Raw genomic sequence first — 20,788 nt, 5'->3', positions numbered from 1 at the left:
CTCCTCCGAGGGCCCCGGGGCTTCTTCAATAGCAGGGTTCTCCGTCTCCATTGGCTGCTGTAGTAAGCGGCTCTTTTTCTGGTGGCTTTTTGAGGGTTTTCTTCATTGTGCTGGCAGGTGGTTGGCACTGTTGTGGAACAGGAGCTGGAGCCAGGCATTCTGTTGTTCTGTGCCCCATCTGACCGCATCGGTAACACTTTATAAAGGCCCCACGAGGGATTGGTGGAGGCCTCTCAGCTCACTGCCTCTGCGTATATTGGCCCAAAGGTTTTTTGGCAGAGGTTCCGGTACCAGGCTTTCGGTAGGTGTTAATCTCATGGTCTAGTATGATTGCACTGGTATACCAATCTTGGAGACATTCTGGGATTCCCCCTTACGGCACAAGCTTCTTTCAGTTTGGGATTTAAGGCCTTTTTGAATGTGTAGACCAAGAGTCTTTCTGGCCAGTAGCGAAGTCTCCCAGCTATTCTCTGGAACTCCCAAACTAATTCCTTCATGGGATGACCAGCCAGTCGCAATTCCTGGATCTGGTCTTCAGCATCTACATTTTGGGCCACATCACTAAACCTGGCATGCATCAGTTGGATGAACCCATTTCTATCATCTAGTTCTTCTGTGAGTAGTTCAGGCATGGGGCTGAAATCCTGGCCTGTTGCTACTCTAAAAAGTGTGAAACCAGTGCTTGAGTGAACAGCGTTATTGAAGGCCACTTTTGCAAAAGGTTTATTGAAGGCCACTTTTGCAAAAGGTAAAAGATCAGTCCAGTTATCCTGTTGAAAATTAATAAAACATCTTAGATATTGTTCTAGAACCGAGTTCAATTTTTCAGTTTGACCGTTAGTTTGAGCGTGGTGACTGGAGCTCAATCCTTAGGTGGTGCCAAGTAAAGTCAAAAATGCCCCCCAAAATTTTGAGGTGAATTGGACTCCTCTGTCAGAGATCATTCTCTGTGGGGCTCCATGAGGGCGATAAATGTGTATCAGAAATAACTTGGCTAGACTTTTGGCAGTTGGGATTGTTTGGCAAGGTATAAAATGTGCCTGTTTTGAAAACAGATCTGTTACGACCCAAATGACAGTATTTCCCGTACAACTTTCGTTCAACAATAAAGTCCATAGCAATCTCTTTCCAGGGTGCTGAAGGTTCAGCTACCTTCTGTAACAGTCCTGGGATTTTCTCTTGGCGTCTTTTAGCTGTCGCACAAATAGGGCAGCTAGCTACATAGCTCTTTATGTCTTTTTAGTGATGGTCACCAAAATTACCTTTTAATTAGGTGTAAAGTTTTCACAAAACCAAAGTGTCCAGCTAATTTGGAGTTGTGACACCTTACCATTAAGTGCAGTCTTTGGCTAGCTGGAAGATACAACTTCCCTCCCTCCCAAACTAAGTCATCTTTCATCAGGCAGCTGGATTTGTTGCTCCATAACCATTCATTGGTGGCTAAATGTTGTTTAAAAGTTTGGGTGATGTCATTGTTTTGCCTGGGATCTGGTGGTTACTTTAGTGGCTAGTTGATTGTTTTGTATCAAATGCAAGTATAATTAAAGCAGTAGAGACCCCTTCCATTTGTTAAAATGCAAATTCTAACCAATACACAAGTGTGAAAGTATTTCCTTTATCAACTGCCTTGAAAGCCGAATTAACTACATTCCCATGGCTATCTTCTGTTAGGCATTAAAGTAAAATGTCCCACATGGCCATAATAAACATCCCTCCAAGAGGTGATGGGATCTCAGGAATTTTGGCACCAGGAACCCAGTTGTAAAATCTCAGTTGTCATAGGCACTGCCAATAAATTGACTCCAAGGCCTCCCTCCTCCCAATTGAATGGCAGTATCACTTTTAGGGATCTGACACCTTCTATTTTTCTTTTGTATTTTAGTTTGTATTAGTTTATATTGTTGTAAATTGTAATCTTGGGTTGGAAGAAATGTCCTTCTGGGTTCAGTTCCAAGTGGGGAAGAAGACACTGGAAACATGGAGGCTGCTTGGAAAGATGGTTTCATGGTGGACAGCATCACATGGCTTGAGTTCCTGAACAGAACAGGGGGATCACATGCTTCCAGATGTTGGGTGAAGAAGAAAAAGGACCAAGATGCTTAAAGTCTCTGGTTTTATGCCCTCTCTGGCCTTTGATCTTTAGCTTGTATTCGGATTGATTGTCAAACTCCCATGGGGCCAAGCAGGGGCAACTCTGTAAGCTGTGGTTTGAGTCCCAAGTTTGGTTGCCTTGCTGGTTGATATAATTTTCCCTGCTCCCTTGTGGTGAACTTCTGTGGCAAGCTAATCCTACCTTTGTCATGTAGAATAGACTGGCCCAGGCCTTTAATTGCACATTGACAAAGGTGGGGGCTATTAAGAGTGAGTCTGTTTCCGGTCTAAAACATGTTTCCCCATTTCTTATCTGGGGAAATATAATATTCTTCCTTTTCAATATTTCCCAGAATGTTTCATTTTTCTAGGAGAAGGGTGGGTTTTAACTTCCTACACTAGGGTGGGGCTTTAATAGCAGTGCTGGCTCTTCCATCCCAAGTACCAGCCCATAGATTTCCACTGCTGTCCTCTCCTCTGCCTCCTGTGCATCTGTGCCTCAGGCACTGGACCCAGCTGTTCCTCCTCTGCCTCTTCAGCCACATCTGGACCTGGAGGCTTATTGCCTTTCCGGCTCTGCTTCTGCCTCCAACTCTGCCAGCTCCATTCCCGCTTCCCCCTTGGAGCTCTCAGCAGGCCTTGATGCTGGCCCTGACTCCTCCTCCTCCTCTGATTGGGCTTCTGAAGGCCACACCGCTTTCCAATTAGAACCTTTGCAGCCTCCCCATTGTCACATGACCAAAATTCAGACACTTGGCAACTGGTTCCTCTTTATGACCATTGCTGTGTCCCAGGGTCACATGATTCCCTTTTGTGACCTTCTGACAAGCAAAGTCCATGGGTAAGCCAGATTCGCTTAACAACCGGGTTACCATTTTATCAACTGCAGTAACTTACTTAAGAACTGTGCCAAGAAAGGTTGTAAAATGAGGCAAAACTTTATTTAACAAACGTCTCACTTAACAACAGAAATGTTGGGCTCAATTGTGAGGGTAAGTTGAGTAAGGTAAGTTAACCTGTACAGCAAATTAAGATCACAGCTTCCTGCTATTCCCTCCTCACGGTTCCTATTCTCAAGCAATTGCTGGGAGAAGCAGATGTAGACAGCTTTTAGAAGGAAAGCAATATCCGATGCTATCAGAGGTTGTTTCCATGGCAACCTCACTTTTGTAGTGCATCCCTCAGACAGAAGAAAGGGTTCTTCTGGAGGGGCGAGCGCAATCATGGCAGAAGCTGCAAAGATGAGCAGCAACAGGATACTTTTCTACAAAAGAGAGGTTTTTCCCTCTATAAATGGCCATCCTCATTTATACATACATCGCCGCTCAGCCCTCCAGTCAAAGGCAGCTTTACTTCTTTGCAATACCACAACACAAGAATGCCTTCCTTCCTTCATGGCACATGGAAGCAAGAACAGTTGCAGGAATTGGGTACCTTTGGTCTAGTCAAAAGGATAGTATTTATCATGATTAGTTACAGGAATGTGTACTACTAATTAACTCATTGTAAGAGAAAAAGAAGATTAGATACAGCCAAGTCAATTTTAGACCAGGCTCCAGTCCTGGCCCCCTCCCCAGTCATGAAAGCTGCCTGGGGAACTTGGAGCAAGCAGTCTGTCTCAGCTCAAGAGCCCAGCTGCAGAAGGTGTTAGATACACATCAGAAAACAGCTGGATCAGTTGTAAGTTGAGGACCTTATATAAGGCCAAATAATTTACAGGTAGTCCTCCACTTACATTATAATCATTTGTTTAATAACTATTAAGTTACACCACTACTGTAAAAAGTGACTTATGACCATTTTTACACTTATAACCATTGCAGCATCCCCTTGGTCATGTGATCAAAATTCAGATGCTTGGCAACTGGCTCATGTTTATGACAGTCACAGTCTCCTAGGGGCATGTGATCGTCTTTTGTGACTTTCTGACAAGCAAACTCAATGGGGAAGTAACCATGTTACTAACTTAACACTGCAGTGATGCACTTAACAATTGTGGCAAGAATGGTCCTAAAATGGGGCCAAGCTCACTTAAACACTGTCATACTTAATAACAGAAATTCTGGGCTCAGTTGTGGTCATAAATCAAGGATAATCAGTATTTATTTTGCATCATCACAATAAATCATTACTTAGATAGAATGCTGGGCACATGCCTGAGTAAGAGGCTCTCTGTTTCTCACCTTCTCACTTCACTGAGCTCTTACTTCACTGTGTCTCAATCTCAGCAACTGTCAGTTGTGTGGATTTCAACTCCCAGAATTCCCCCTCAGCCATGCTGGCAGGGGAATTCTGGGAGCTGAAGTCCATACATCTGACCGTTGTTGAGTTTGAGAAACATTGCTTTAGACACACACCAGCAGTTTCTCTAATGCCATTTTCCATTTTTTGGGCCTTCAGCTGCTTGAGCCCTCTTTCCCCTAATACATAGATAAGCTCTCCACTCTACAGACCTCAAAAGCCCCTTTTCTTATATTTCTGCATGTGTGTGCATGCGTGCACACAGACACAAGCTTTGAAAAAGGTTTGTCAAGAAATACCAACCAGGTTAAGATCTGATTTATCTGGAAATTTGATATTCCATACCAGAAAAGTGTGGGACAATTTTCTTCATCCAGTGTGCTTTATTGTACACTGTCATGAATCTGAGTTTGATTAAAAGAGGTGGGGGAAAGAGAAATAACTATTCAGGTCAGAATGCCCCAAGCAAGTCAGCTTATACCTCACAACTCCGAGATCATGTTTTACTTTATCCTCAGATTTTATCCTATTCACCGGAATTATTCATGACTCAATACCCTGTAAAAATTCAGAAAATGGGTTAATTCAGTAAAGTCATACTGTAAACTGAATGATCCTGCTGTCCCAATATAAATTATAGATAATACAATACAATAGCAGAGTTGGAAGGGACCTTTGAGGTCTTCTAGTCCAACCCCCTGCCTAGGCAGGAAACCCTATACCGTTTCAGACAAATGGCTGTCCAACATCTTCCTAACCAAATTATCCAATCATCAATTGTATAGGATTCCTTGTTGGCAAAATCAAATACAGGTAGTTCTTGACATATGACCAGAATTGAACCCAAAATTTCTGCTGCTAAGTGAACTTTAAATGAATTTTCTCCATTTTACTATCTTTTGTGCTACAGTTGTTAAGTGAATCACTGCAACTGTTAAGCTAGTTACACAGTTGTTAAGTGAATCTGGCTTTCCCCTTGATTTTCCTTGTCAGAAAGTCACAAAAGAGGATCACTTGACCCTGGGACACTGTGGCTGTCATAAATAAGAACCAGTTGCCAAGAATCCAAATTTTCCTCATGTGATCATGGGATGCTAAAATAGCTATAAGTGTGAAAAATGGTCATAAATCGCTTATTACAGTGCCGTTGTAACTTTTTTTTAATAAACTTTTTATTTTGTTTATGCAAACTTCACATCTTTGCAACACATTACACTTCTTTTACATATCTGTTGTGATTCTTTTACCTGTACATATAAGTCTTTTATAACTATAACTTTATATATGTGCATTTATATTATTTCATACATCTTTTTTCTTCATTCTATATATAACATTCTATATATTCTATGTATAACAACCTTTTTACATTTGAGTCATTTTGTATCCATCTCCTATTATTTATTTGCTAGTCTATTTCTATCTTCTTTCTCTTTTAATTCTTTCGTGAGCCTATCCATCTCTGCACATTCCAATATTTTTTTATTACATTTTTTCTGTTGGTGTGAAATTATTTTGCCAGTTTTGTGCAAATGTAATTCTCGCTGCCATGATTATGTGTAGAATTAAGTATCTAATTTTTTTTTCATAATTTCCTTTTATAATTCCTAACAGAAATAATTCCAGTTTTAGTTCAATTTGGTATGTGGTAATCTCCCCCAGCCAATCTTTTATTTTTTTCCAATATTTTTTTGCATATGCGCATGTCCACCACATGGTTGTACGTTCCGTGTTATTGGTTGCATTTCCAACAGATAGGTGAGCACTCCGGGAACATTTTCGCAGTTCTCGCTGGTGGGAGATGCCATCTGTAGAACATCTTGTACATATTCTCTCTATATGCCGTTGCCATCGTTAATCTGTAATTTATTTCCTAAATTTTTTCCCATTTCGCCAATTCTATAGTATACCCAAAATTTGTTGCCCATGTTATCATTGTTTCTTTCAGTTTCTTCTTCTATTTTAAAATGCAATAAATAATGATATATTTTTTAAATCAATTTTTCTTCAGTTCCCTGTAGAATTTTATCCAGTTCTTGTGGCTCCTTATAAAATCCATCCCTTTCTCTGCCTTTTTTATACCTTGCCTGTATTTGTAAATAGGGCCACCAGCCTATGTCTATTCCATCTTTCAATTTTTGCTTTGCTTTTAGTCTTTCTTGGTTATTTAATATGTCTTCATATCTTATTGTCGTTTTTATGTCCAATTCGTTCAGATACATCAAAGCTTCCATGGTGGATAGCCAGATTGGGATTTTGTTGTAGTGTTTTATTTTGATTTTTAACCATATTTGAAGTAGAGCTTTTCTAATTAAATGTTTTTGAAAATAACTATGGGTTTTGTCTTTCTCATCCCAGATAAAGGCATGCCAACCCAGTTCCAAATTGTAACCTTCTATTGTTAGTAATCTTCTGTGTTTTAGATTGATCCAGTCCCTTATCCAGGTGAAAGCTGCTTCTTGATAATAAAGCTCCCAATCGGGAAATCCAAATTCTCTTTTTTCTCTACTGTCCTGTAACAATTTTAATTCGTGGTTTTTTTCTTGACCAAATAAATTGTGCAATTAATTTGTTTAAATCTATGAAAAAGTTTTTCCCTAGGCTAATCAGTACCACTTGAAATAAAAATAATTTTTTGGTAGTATATTCATTTTAACAATGGCAATTCTTCCCATTAGTGATATTTGTAGTTTCCTCCAATTTTGCAAATCTTTCTTAATTTTCTGCATCATTTTATCATAAATGTCTTCCTTAATTGTTGAGCATTTCCCTGTAGCCAAATTCCTAAATATTTTACCTTTTTTACTATCTGCATTCCCACGTTTTCCTCTAATTCTTGCTCTTGTTTTTGGGTGAAATTCTTCGTAATGAACTTTGTTTTGTTCTTATTAATTTTAAGTCCCGCTACCCTACCAAATTCCTCCCTTTTTTGGATTAATTTAATTCCTGATTTTAATGGTTCCTCTAATATGAATACCATATCATCCGCAAATGCCTGTGTTTTATATTCCTCTTTTTAAAATTTTTAATCCCTTTATTTCTTGATTGTTTCTAATTCCTATTAATAGAACTTCCAGTGTTAATATAAATAATAAAGGTGATAATGGACATCCTTGTCTCACTCCTTTCCAAATTTTAAATTCTTTTGTAGTGTCACTATTTATTACTTTTGCTGTCTGGGCCGAATATATTGAGTCTATTATCTTTATAAATTTTTCTCCAAATCTCATCATTTTTAACTGTGATAACAAACTGCCAATTTAAATTGTCAAAGGCCTTTTGGGCGTCTAAAAATACCAGTGCAACTTGTTTTCCTGGATTCTCTTCAGAGTATTCTAGTGTGCTTATAATTATCCTCATATTATTTTTTAACTGGAGTTTTGGTAAGAAGCCGTTTTGATCTGTGGGAATGATTTCATTTAATATTTTTTAAATTCGCTCTGCCATTATTGATGTAAAGTTTTTATAGTCTTTAGTAAAGAAAATGGTCTGTAATTTTTTATTTGTTGATGGTCTGAATCTTCTTTGGATATCAATGTTATATATGCTTTCCTCCATGATTTTGGTAGTTTCACTTCTATAAGTGCTTCATTAAATAAATCTAAAATCACTGTTTCTATCTGCTCTTGTGTGGCTTTACAAAATTCTACAAGTATACTGTCTCGGCCCGGTGTTTTATTATTTTTTTGTCTCCTCAGTGCTTCCTTTAATTCCATCATTGTGATTTTTTTGTTTAGCATTTCTCTTCTCTCTTCCTCAATTTAATGTAGATTCTTTTTATTTAAGTATTGTTTTTTTTTAATAAATGTTTTTTAATTTTAGTTTAAAACAGGTACACATCTTTCTTTACATCTGTAGAAAATGTATCAATCAATTACAGATAAGTTTTAGTACATCTCCTCCACAGTCAATCAACATAACTCATATTAACTAAAGCATTATTATATATCCATTTTCATTTAACTGTAATTATTATTTAGGAATATTGATGAACGTAATAATCTTGAACAATCTCTGCCCACTCCAGTGGGGGAGAAAGGAATCAAAAAAAAAAAAAAGAAAGAAAGAAAGAAAGGAAAAGAAAGAGGACCGATAAAAAATAAAAATTAAAATAAAAAATAAAAATAATACAAAAAAAGACAAAAACGACAAAAGACAAGGCAGGAAAACAAAACAGAACACAGGTGTCTATCATAAGAAAAAAAAAGAGAAGTATATCAACTGGTTACAACATGCTTTGGTGCTTCTCTTCCATTAACTCATATTAATTCAAATATCTCAACTCGAATATTTACCATATCAAAATCATTATATCTCCAGTTTTAATTACCTATGGTTATTTAAACATCCCTCATCCTTAGCTATGCATTACATAATTAATCCATAACACATGCTGACATTTCATTTACTTATTTGTAAAATCCTCTATTATCATCAAATCCTCATATCCTATTTTAGCTGGACATCCATAATATTTAATTATATCATATATCATAACATTTTCCCAGTATTGATTAACATTTGATTGTATGTATTTTATTTAATTTTTTAATAGTGATAATTATTATAGTTAATACTCTTTATGTATAATCTTCCAATTGTTAGTTATCATATCAGCTCCACATTTTATACATTACTATCAATATCAATTATTATTCAACTATATCTGTTACAAGAAAAAGCAATTAGATTTAACAAGTTTTCAATTGTATTCTTCAATCTATCAGCCAGTTCCAAATTATATATATTACTATCCATATCAGTCATTATTCAGCTATATCTATTACACATTAAGGTAATCAGATTTAGCTAGATTTTAAATTACGTTTTCCATCTATCAGCCAGTGTCTCTCCAATAGCAAGATCTTCTCCAGCCAATTGCCACGCGTTGGATAAGTTTACCAAATGTTTTCATAATCAAATCCAGACAGAGATATTTTGGCACCTTTGAACTCTGGATGCCATTGATGAAATAATAATGTTGTCCTGGGCTTGTAAAATTTTCCAAATTAACTTTAATTCTCAAGGGTGGATTTTCCATTCCTCCTGCACTCTGTCTTTTTAAATGAGTCTTCTTTATAGCTTCCCCCCTCCTTTCTTCCTCTGAGATAGACCAGACACCATTTCTCACATTTTCCGTTTGTATTTCAGGAGCATTTAAACATTCAACAATCTCAGTTTTTGCTTCATATTTTAAAATCAAATGATCCAATTTTCTTTCCAGTGTTTGGTAAGAATCAAAGAGTCCTTTACATGCAGAAAAAAGTCTCTGAAATGAAATCTTAGAGGCATTTTGGGACGCCATGATGTGTGTCACAGTTAAAAACTGCAAACTCTTTTTTTTTTTCCACAGACTTCTTAGTCTCTCACAGGCTGTGATTGTAAACAAAGCCGAGTAGTAAAGTAATAAAAGTGTCGAATCGTGACAGGCTAATTAGTAGAAAATAAATTTTATGATCCACTTAAGGAGATTCAGTGGGGGGAGGGTGTCGAGGAGTTTCTTGAAGCATTTAAGAAGTAAAGTAACCACCAGCCATAAATCCATTAGAAAAAGCCAAGTCGCCGCTAAATTTCCTTGTTCTTTGGTTTCAGTTATCTTAAATTTTTAACGCGAACAGTCTCTCTTGGATAATAAAATCAGCTTACCAGATGACATCACTTCTAGCATTCTTAGGGGCAACCTGCAGTTTCAGTTAGCACGCAGCTAATCCAGAAAGGAATTGGCACGAGGAGTTAATACCCCCCCCCAGAGATTTGCGGGTATCTCTGAGGTCCTGGGTCTCTCCTCACCTTCACTGTCGTCTCCGGGACAGCTGGGGTTCAAAGAACCCGTCCAAAAATCCTTCGGTATAGAGGAATTTCAGGAGTAGCCTGAAACTCCATCTTCTCACTGCTAAGCCCCGCCTTCTTCTATTTAAGTATTGTTTGATGTTGTCTTGTAATATGTTTTCTTTGCTGTATAATTTCTCGAAAAATTTCTGTACTATATTTTTTTCCTCTTTCCGCTATTGTATGTTCCTCTTTCATCTTGTAAGTGGTGTATTATTCTTTTTTCTTTTTCTTTTTTCAATTTGTGTGCTAACCATCTTCCCGGTTTATTCGCATTTTCAAAATAGTTTTGTTTTGTAAATTTGATTTTTTGGGCCATCTCTTCTTGTGTCAACAAATTTGTGTTTTGTTTTTTTTCAAGATTAATCTTTTATTACATTTTCATTTTCCTTTATACAATCACTTAAATACTGTGCAGTTAAAAAAAAGAAGCAATAAACAACTCATAACACTTCTATCCTACATACACCCTTCCTTCTACCCCTCCAACTTTCATTTCTCCCTTCCAACAATCCCCTCTTCTACTTCCCCTCCCCCTCAGCCATTCCTTTCTCCCCTTCCCACCATCTCACCCTCCTTACATTCCCTTCTCACTCCCTCTTAATTCCCCCCTCTTCTTTCCCTCTACACCTCGCTTCGGTGTATTTCTAGTATTCATTGGTCTATTTGTTTTGTACTAAAACAAAAGAAAAATAAAAGGAAAAGAAAGAAGAAAAGAAAAAAAAGGGAAAAAAGCAACAGTATCCAAGTGCATTCATTTTTCTGAAAATTGAGTCTATATTTCCACCCTCCCCCCCCCACCCCCTGAACCCCCCTCCCTGACCCCCTTCCGATTTCCCAGGTCCCATTCCCAGCATCGTTCTTTATCAAGCAAAGTCTGGAGTATATTGAAACCAAATAGATTAGAAGTTACAAAATAATAATAATAAAAAAAAATAAAGAACAAAAAAGAAAAGAATAATAAAAAGAAAAAAAGGGGGGAAACCCCCCCCAAGAAAGAGAAGTCAATATACTCTCTAACATTAAACTCAGCTTCTCATTATTTTTAAAATCTTAAACAATGTCTTTACCTGCTTCCGCATATAAATTTTATACCTCCCATCCTGCCTTTACCCGTGTCCGCATATATATTTTATCCTCATCCATTGCTCCTCTCATATTTACTCCACCCTCGTGTAGACTCTCCAGATAATCTTTCTTAACCTTGTATTCAAATAACAATTTATACAAAAATCAGCTTACATTCTGGATCAAGGTAATCTAATTGAACTTTCACTACCCTTCCATCTACCCCACGCCACCCGACTCCATTCATCCCAAACCACAATCCAAGAAAACTACGATCTCCGCTCTCCTCGCCCCAAAGAATAGATCATGCGCAGTTTAAATTAAGATTCAAACAAGTCTTATATAAGTCCCATACAATATATGTCCAAATTCAGCACCGCTTCTTTCAGTCTCAATATCTCTTCATCGGTATACAGCTTTGTCATTTTATACCAGACAGGAGTCCTGAAATTTTATTCAGATTAAAAATTTAAGAAGTATTTTAAAGGCATAGCTGGATCTTTATTCTTTACTCTTCTGCCCTTCCAGAAGGGGAAAGCAACACCCTCCGCCTTGTAGCCACGTGTCCCGCTGCTTATCTTCTCCTTCTCCTTGTCTTTCTCCAAGTCCGGGTGAATCAGGAAGTCCCGCCTTCAGAGTTTTGTAGTAAAAATCTCGGGCTTCGCAAACAGAATTGAGACGATATTTTTCGTTCTCAAATGTGACTGTGATACCAGATGGCACTTCCCATTTATATTGTATCTGAGAATCTCTGAGTTTTTCAGTTAAGAAAGTGTAGTCTCTCCTTGCTCTTAATATTTGAGATGGTATTTCTTTAAAAACAATCAAGTCCTGTCCATCGATTCGCAGCCTGTTATTGTAGAACTTCTGTATTATCGCATTTCTGGATTCTCTTGTGGTGAAATATATAATTATGTCCCTCGGAAGCTGTCGTTGTTTTGCTACACACGAGTTCTGGCGATAAATTTTTTGAATCTGCCAATCAAAGTTAAATCCCGGACTTCCCACCGAACGTCTGAAAGCCTCAAAAAAGGTCTGTTTCAAATTCTCCTGTTCCTTTTCACGCAATCCTCTGACTCTTATTGCAAACGCAGTCTTATTGTAATTTATCATAACGAGTTGTTTTTGAGCATTTTCAACTTCCTGTTGTAACGTTTGAATTTTAGATGTCAAATTAGAATTAGCTTTTTCCAAAAGTTCCAATTTGTCCTCCATTTCAGAAACATAGTCTGTCATAACAGTCATAACTCTGATCATATCTTCCCTTGTTTGAGCAATCTTGGCATCCAGTTTATCATATAAGTCCGATAAAAGTTGTTTAATTTCCTATCTGAACTCTTTAAGGGTTTCAAAAAGAAATTCTTGCATTAAGAGATCTCCAGTAGAGGGCGTGGGAGGCAAGGGCAGCGATTTTGTAACAATTTCTTGAGATGTATTATTAAGGAAATGCTTAGACTGCTTCGATTTGGGAGCCATTATAAAAAACGCACAAGCAAACAAGCAAACAAACAAAGTCTCTGCTCCCCTCGGTTTTAAATGGGATACTATTTATAGACTTTTAACAGTTAATAAGGAGAAGTTTGTGTTTTATCAGTTCTTTTTTCTCCTTTACTTTTGCTTCTTGCAGGTCTTTTTTCTAGTTTTTTAAGTTCTTTCTCTAATGTTTCTTGTTTTTGTCTCTTTTCCTTGTTTTTCCTTGCCAAATATGCTATTGTCAACCCTCTAGTAAAAGCTTTTGTAGTGTCCCATAGGTTTTGTAACGATGTTTCTTCTTTCTTATTTACTTTGTAGAAAAGTTTCAGTTCCCTTTCTATCATTTTTATATATTCTTTATCTTTCAATATTCTTTGATTCATTGTCCATCTCTTTTTCTTTTTGGATCCTTTCCATATTATTTTTTGGGGGTTGTGATCTGCCCAGGTGTTTGTCATTATTTCAAATCTTTTCTGTATCTCTTCTCAATTCCTGGGTCGATCAAATCATATCTATCCTTGACCATGATTTGTGGGGATTTGAATAATATGTAAATTGTTTCCTATGGTTCTTTCTCACCATACATCTTTCAGGCTCAGTTCCTGCGCCATTTCGAAAAAGGTAATTGGTAGTGTTCTTTTTTTTCTTATTTCTTTTGTTACTCTTGTAGTCATTGATATCTGTTATAGCATTGAAATCGCCAATTAGACATATCTCTTCACATTCTATTTCTGTTATTTTTTGGTGGATCTTCTTATAAAATTCTTTTTGGTTTTAATTTGGGACATATATAGCTGAGAGGAGAATTTTTCTTTGTTCTGTTTCTATTTCTAGAATTAAAATCCTCCCCTCTTCATCTGCATACATTATATCCATTCTTTATTGTAAGCAGATATAACTCATACCTTTTTTTTAATGAAAATTATCTGTACTTTTGATCAGTGACGTCATCAAAGTAAACAAACCCACGTGCTGATTACGTCACCAGTTCATGCCCCTAAGCGAAAGTGACGTGCACAGCCCCCACCCCTCCGGATGTGACGTGCATAGCCCTCCTCTCCAGCTGGGATGTGCATAACTGACCCCCCATGGTGTAGAACTCACAAGATCATAACCTAGCTGGATATGTTGTATTGTCCTAAGCCCATCATGATGAATAGCCCTAACAGATAAGGTGTTGTGCAATATCCTAGCCCTATTTTTTCAGATAAGACGTGTTGAAACTTACCCCATCAAGAAAGATGCCAAGACTCTGTGTACATGATTAGTTTAACCCTATATTAATTCTATGGACATTCGAGGGGAATTGTGAAATAAAAAAATGTTTTTTATTTGTAATCAATCTCCTAAGGTGTAGTATTTTAGGGTCCCGAGGCTGAAGATGAAAGAAAGTAATCCACCCACGGATAGCTGAACCAACAGAAGTTTATTGAGCAAAGCAGTTCATGGATAGCAGAATCAACAGCAAAATTATTAATCATGAAACATCATTTTTATAGTGTTTGCAGCTTCTTAGTTCTCACCTACTTTACATGTTATATCATTATTGGTTAACAAGTCTCCAAGGCACAATAATTGGTTAGTCATTACATCATTGGTGTTCGTGAAAATGTGCATGTTCTCACACACTGAATGAATCAAGTGTTATCATTCAAATGAGTAAAATGTTATAGGTTTACTTTGTATCACCCCATGTCCTTGTTCATTCCTGGGAACATACTGCAAGCAAAGAAAAGCTGACAAGCAAAGATTAGCTGCAGATTGCTGCAGTTTGTACTTACATGTGTAACCTCAGTTCTAAGGACCATCCAGATGATTCACTGTAAAAACCCTACATTTCCTCGCTTTTTGTTTTTAATGACGAAAAAAGATTTTTCAAGAGTATGCATTTGAATCACATTCAAAGTAGGTGCAGGAGACTTACGAAACATGGCAAAAAATGAAGGAACACACTGCATACAGCAACAACAAAGTATAAGTAATGCGATTATGTTCACACCATAGAAAAACAATTGTTTTAACCAAGAATTATCAGGTAACCAATTAGTTAACCAAGCATAAGGAGAAAATTCATCATGTACATTATTTTTTATAGAAGCTTGTAAATTAGCGAATTCATCTTCAATAGTTTTATTAAGTGAATGAAAATGCGCAGTGCAAGCACGTTGACCAACTAAGGTACAAAATCCACCTTGACGAGCTAGCAAATAGTCTATAGCAAAACGTTGTTGAATTAAATCTTGATTAAGTTCTTCAATTTCATTTTGCAAATCTCTAATAATTGCAGCAGTAGCATTAATAGATTTTTCCAATCGACATAGGAGACCCAAAATAGAATGTCTATTTTCTTGAGCTATTATTCCTGGGTATGATCCCAAAGTAATAGTTCCAGTTGTGGCTCCAACTAATGCACGTCCAAAAGTAGGCAATGAAGAAAATTGAGTATCAATAATAACTTCATCAGAACATTTTGATCCCAAGGCTACACGTCTTTTTTGAGTTGATAAACTTCCGGAAACACCTACTTGAACAGGTAAAGACAAATATCCAATGGCAGCACATTGATAATTCTGAGGGTGTATGTTAGTTGCATATTTATCAAAGAAAAACCACATCGTAGGATCTTTCAATTGCCATCCAGCACAGATTGATCCACCTGTTCCAATATTAGAAGAGTCAGTTTGAAAAATAGGAAAATTTTCAGGATACATATCAGGTATAGTGTTATGACCTTGTGATGTTTTAATAGTACCCCGTAACCAATATTTCTGAGTACAATAACTATAATTCTCTACTTTATCTAAAATACGTTTAGCTTTTGGGTAATCAGACCATTGATTAAGCCAATTATGATGAGCATAACAACAAAAACATATGCCTCTAGTAAATTGATTAATCCGAATATAATTCCATCTAACTAAATTTAATTCATGTGGAGGAGTAGAGAATAATCAAGAAGAAGAAATATGTTGAAGTTGCGAAACAATGAAAGCAGAATAATTAATTATATTAGGAATAAAAGCAACTTGACCAAGAGCCATAGGAGGTTCATAATATAAAGTTATATTACGACCATGAATCAAAAACATATATTGAGCATGATGAATCCAAAGATTAGGACTAAGAGGAAAAGCAGGAGTTTTCTCAGAGTTAGTAGAAACCAGAGTGAAAAAGAAAAAACAATACCTGAGAAAAAAGGATTTTTTCAATTGAGGTTGATCTCAATATGATTCCAAGGCAAGATTGGAGGACGTTGCATCCTTGGATCTTTCATTTGTTTTTCCATGATAATGACGAACACACCGGCCTGGAATCCACACAGCTTGCTTTGTTTGCAGATCTTCAATTGCAGCGTAACCACCACCCAATTGCAGCGTAACCATGACCAACTTCTAACGTGGGGTCGTGGAACAGAATCCTGAAAACGAAATTTGACTGGAATGTCTGAAAAGGAATCTAAAAAAGTTAAGTAATTACATGCATAAAGAGTGTGGATTGTGTGCACAGGCCTAGAAGCTATCTATTGCTCTTTAAGTTCAGGTAAGATAGGAATGGAAGAAGATTGTAAAACTTTAAACCCTAAATATGAATATGGTTCAAAACAAAAAGCGAGGAAATGTAGGGTTTATACAGTGAATCATCTGGATGGTCCTTAGAACTGAGGTTACACGTGTAAGTACAAACTGCAGCAATCTGCAGCTAATCTTTGCTTATCAGCTATTCTTTGCTTGCAGTGTGTTCCCAGGAATGAACAAGTTAAAGCAATTTCTCGTACCAGCCGAAAAAGAGCCTTTTGTGAAACAGATAATTCAGACTTCTTAAGAAGATAACACAACTCATTAACATGCTTCCTTTGTTCCTGAGAAAGAGAAGATCCCATACTTACAGAAATCTTATGAGATAAGATTGAGGAGCCTTAAGGCTGACGAAGCGTCTGTCCTTGCCTGAATGAAATATGGGTCCCTGTTCGGGTGCTAAATGTAGTATTTTAGGGTCCCGAGGCTGAAGATGAAAGAAAGTAATCCACCCACGGATAGCTGAACCAACAGAAGTTTATTGAGCAAAGCAGTTCATGGATAGCAGAATCAACAGCAAAATTATTAATCATGAAACATCATTTTTATAGTGTTTGCAGCTTCTTAGTTCTCACCTACTCTACGTGTTATATCATTATTGGTTAACAAGTTTCCAAGGCAAAATAATTGGTTAGTCATTGCATCATTGGTGTTCGTAAGAATGTGCCTGTTCTCACACACTGAATGAATCAAGTGTTATCATTCAAATGAGTAAAATGTTATAGGTTTACTTTGTATCACCCCGTGTCCTTGTTCATTCCTGGGAACACACTGCAAGCAAAGAATAGCTGACAAGCAAAGATTAGCTGCAGATTGCTGCAGTTTGTACTTACACATGTAACCTCAGTTCTAAGGACCATCCAGATGATTCACTGTAAAAACCCTACATTTCCTCGCTTTTTATTTTTAATGACGAAAAGAGCTGCATTTAAACCCACTTTTTTCCCTAGAAGGTATTTATTTCAAGGCAATGTTGGTTTTAATTTTTGTTGCGACATGGGGTCTGCATTTAACCATTTTTTCTCTAAAAGGTATTTATTTCTAGGTAGATTGAAGCCCACCAACAGGAAAAGACAAGGAATATTAACAGGAATTAAAATGTTCACAATAGGCAACCCCACCCACCCACCCCACTCCCCTGTGATTCTGGGCATGCACAAGAGACATGTGTGGGACATGTCCGGACATACCTTACCCGCCCGCCCACCCCACTCCCCTGTGATTCTGGGCATGCGCAAGGCGCACTTGTCATTACAAGAGCTGGTTAGTTTGCCTTAATTTCAGCAGTCTCTTGAAGATGGCAACCTCAGATGGAGATTTGTTTGATATAAATTTGACCCCCAAACCTCCCAAGCATTGCCGTAGAATAAGAAAAAGACCTGGCTTCATTGAAGAGAATGAACATACAAAGCCTTGTTATTGCAGGTTCTGCAAAATATCAAATAGTAAGTCAATATAAAAATTAAGAAAACAGTATTTTGATTAGTTGGGTTCCACCATAAAACCGCGAAGCCCTTATCCACGCCGACATAAGTGCGGAGGCAAATCCGCGCCGTCTGAAGCGCTAAGAAAAAAACGACCCTACCGGGATGACATAACCACGGAGGGCAAATCCGCGCCTACTGAAGCACCCTAAACCTAACCCTAAACCTAACCCTAAACCTAGGGGATCGCAAGTGGGGCGGCAACGCGCCTCCCCCGGAGGAAGAGGCAGGGCGGGCGGCGTCAGTGTAAGATGCGGCAGCAGCGGCGGCGGCTGAGGCTCTCCCGGGACCGGCGAAGCGGGCTTGCCCGGCGGCGACAGCCGCCCGTCCAAGGAGATGTTGTTGAGGAAGAAGAGGGCGGCCTGCCTCCGCTGCGCGTCACCGCCCCGCTTGCGATCGCCTAGGTTTAGGGTTAGGTTTAGGGCCGCCCGTCCAAGGAGATGTTGTTGCCCAAGACGTTCATTGCGCCCCCCGGATTGCTGAGCCCCACGCAGGGCGCCCCTGTTGGAGCAGCAGGAGCAGATGGAGGAGGGCTACCTTTGGAGGTACAGAGGCAAAGAACGAAGCATGTAGAACGCCCTTCTGTCGCCGCGCTGTTGTCGCGGCGGTGATGACGCGCCGTGATGATGTCGCGGCTTTAGTGACGTGGTTTAATCACCGCTATTTTGACGAGCGCGTTTTTTTAATGTCCCTCCCTCCCTCCACCCCCCAACCCCCCTCCTCCTTCCCCCCCGACTTCCCAGAACCCGTACACGGTATGGATTTTTAACAAACACAGTCTAAAATCTATTGAGAAAAAAGAAACAAAGAAATTAATGACATTCTACATTGACCTTAACTTCTTCTTACTGAACTAACTTTAAACAATTTAAATCATTTCTGATCTTAAGCATAGGCTAACTGTAGTTTCTTGGTCCCGTATTTATTTTGTATATAGTCAATCCATTTTTTCCAGTCTCGTTTATATCTTTCATTTGAATGATCTTTAAGATATGCCGATATTTTAGCCATCTCGGCTAAATTTGTGACTTTCAATGTCCATTCTTGAGTTGTAGGCAAATCTTCCTTCTTCCAGTATTGCGCCACCAACAATCTTGCTGCCGTTATCAGGTGCAGAATCAAGTTAGTCTCTACCACTGTAAAGTCAGTACATATACCTAGTAAAAATAACTGAGGAGTAAACTTTATCCTTCTTTTAAAGATATTTTGCATAATCCACCATATTTTTATCCAGAATGCCTTAACCTTTTGGCAGGTCCACCATATATGATAATATGTAGCATCGAGAGAACCACACCTCCAACATTTAGGCTGTACATTCGGATACACAGAAGCCAGTTTTTTAGGATCTAAATGCCATCTATAGAACATCTTATAAAAATTTTCTCTCAGATTTTGAGCTTGTGTACATTTCACATTTGTTACCCATATTCTTTGCCATGTATCCAACATTATTGGTTCTTCAATATTTTGAGCCCACTTTATCATACAATCTTTAACTAATTCTGTTTCCGAATCCATCTGTATTAGTACATTGTATATCCTCTTTATATGCATTAAGCCTTGATCTCTTATTTGTTTAAACAAATTATCTTCAGCTTGAATAAAACCAATTTTTTGATCTATTTTCCACCTGGCCTGTAATTGCCCATACTGGAACCATGTTTGAACTACCTTCTCCTCTTTTAATACCTCCAAAGATTTTAGTTGTAGTACCCCCCTTTCCAAAATGAGAAGCTGTCTATAGGTAGTTCTATCCTGTTTTTGTACTATGTTCATATTTTTAATTGTATGTCTAGGAATTGCCTACATGGGTATTTTGTCATTTAATTTATATTGGTATTTTTTCCAGACCCGCAGTAAAGCATTTCTTAAAATATGACTTTTAAACTTCCTATCCAATTTTTTGTTGAACAACAAGTAAGCATGCCAACCATATACCAGATCGTATCCCTCGATATTCAATATTCTATCATTAGTTAAATGAGTCCAATCACTAATTGCAGATAGCGCCACTACATCATAAAATAATTTTAGGTTAGGTAATTTCAAGCCTCCTCTCTCCCGTGCATCTTGCATTATTTTCATCTTTACCCTCGGCTTCTTGCCTGCCCATACAAATTTGTTGATACCCTTCTGCCATTCTAAAAGATTAGCATCTTTTTTAAGTATAGGTAACATTTGAAAGAGAAATAAAATTTTTGGTAAAATGTTCATTTTGACTGCTGCTATCCTGCCCAGCAAAGATAAGTGCAATTTCTCCCATTTTTTCATCTCTATCTGTATACTATGCCAAAGTGGTTCATAATTATGCTTATATAATTTCCCGTTTGAGGTTAAAATATTGACTCCAAGATATTTAACTTTTTTGACCACTTCACATCCTAGCGTCCCTCCTAGTTCTTCCTTTTGTTTAGTATTTATATTTATAGCTAATATTTTGGTTTTTCCTAAATTTATTTTAAAACCAGATACTTGACCATATTGATTAATCATATTCATTAAAACCCTACTGGATTCCTGAGGTTGTTCCAATATTATGACCAAATCATCTGCAAAAGCACGCACTCTGTACTCTTGCTGCCTAATCTTGATCCCTTTTAGACCATCCAAGCCCCGTATTTTATTCAACAATACTTCCAAAGTTATAATAAACAATAGCGGGGACAGCCCTGTCTTGTACCTTTTCCAATTTGAAAGGAGTCTGTTAAACTTCCATTGACTATGATTTGTGCTGTTTGCTGTTGATATATTGCTTTAACTGATTGTAAAAAATTATCTCCTATCTGCATTTTTTGCAATATCTTCAACAGAAATTGCCAATTAACTCGATCAAAGGCCTTCTCAGCATCCAGGAATATGAACGCAGCAGGGATCTGGTTGTTCTTTCCCAAATATTCTAATGCATTAATAATTAATCTGACATTACTTTTCATCTGTCTCCCCTGTATAAAACCTGTTTGGTCAGTGTGTATCAATTGTTGAATAACCAGCATTAACCTATTTGCTAGTATTTTAGTAAAGATT

At 37.6% G+C, this 20,788-nt stretch overlaps 1 protein-coding gene and 1 pseudogene across 2 annotated transcripts in view; both read right to left on the bottom strand.

Annotated features, from left to right (window-relative positions):
- Positions 1-14,109: 14,109 nt before the first annotated feature.
- LOC148043132 (uncharacterized) lies at positions 14,110-15,852 on the bottom strand (annotated as a pseudogene).
- AMER1 (APC membrane recruitment protein 1) overlaps positions 14,110-20,788 on the bottom strand; it is an 86,124-nt gene continuing 79,445 nt past the window's right edge. For both annotated transcript variants that reach the window (XM_087727246.1, XM_087727247.1), the window contains 2 exons: positions 15,889-16,120; positions 14,110-15,358 (listed from right to left, as the gene is read on the bottom strand). The gene's annotated coding sequence lies outside the window, so the exon portion shown is untranslated. The remainder of the gene's footprint in view (positions 15,359-15,888; positions 16,121-20,788) is intronic.

This window comes from Thamnophis sirtalis, unplaced genomic scaffold (genome assembly GCF_051295495.1).
Source record: "Thamnophis sirtalis isolate CommonGarterSnake01/CBP01778 unplaced genomic scaffold, rThaSir2_p1.2 scaffold_13, whole genome shotgun sequence".
In the NCBI taxonomy this organism is placed as follows: domain Eukaryota; kingdom Metazoa; phylum Chordata; class Lepidosauria; order Squamata; family Natricidae; genus Thamnophis; species Thamnophis sirtalis.
The sequence above is the reverse complement of the archived record's forward strand: the minus strand, read 5'-3'. Positions and strand labels throughout refer to the sequence as shown.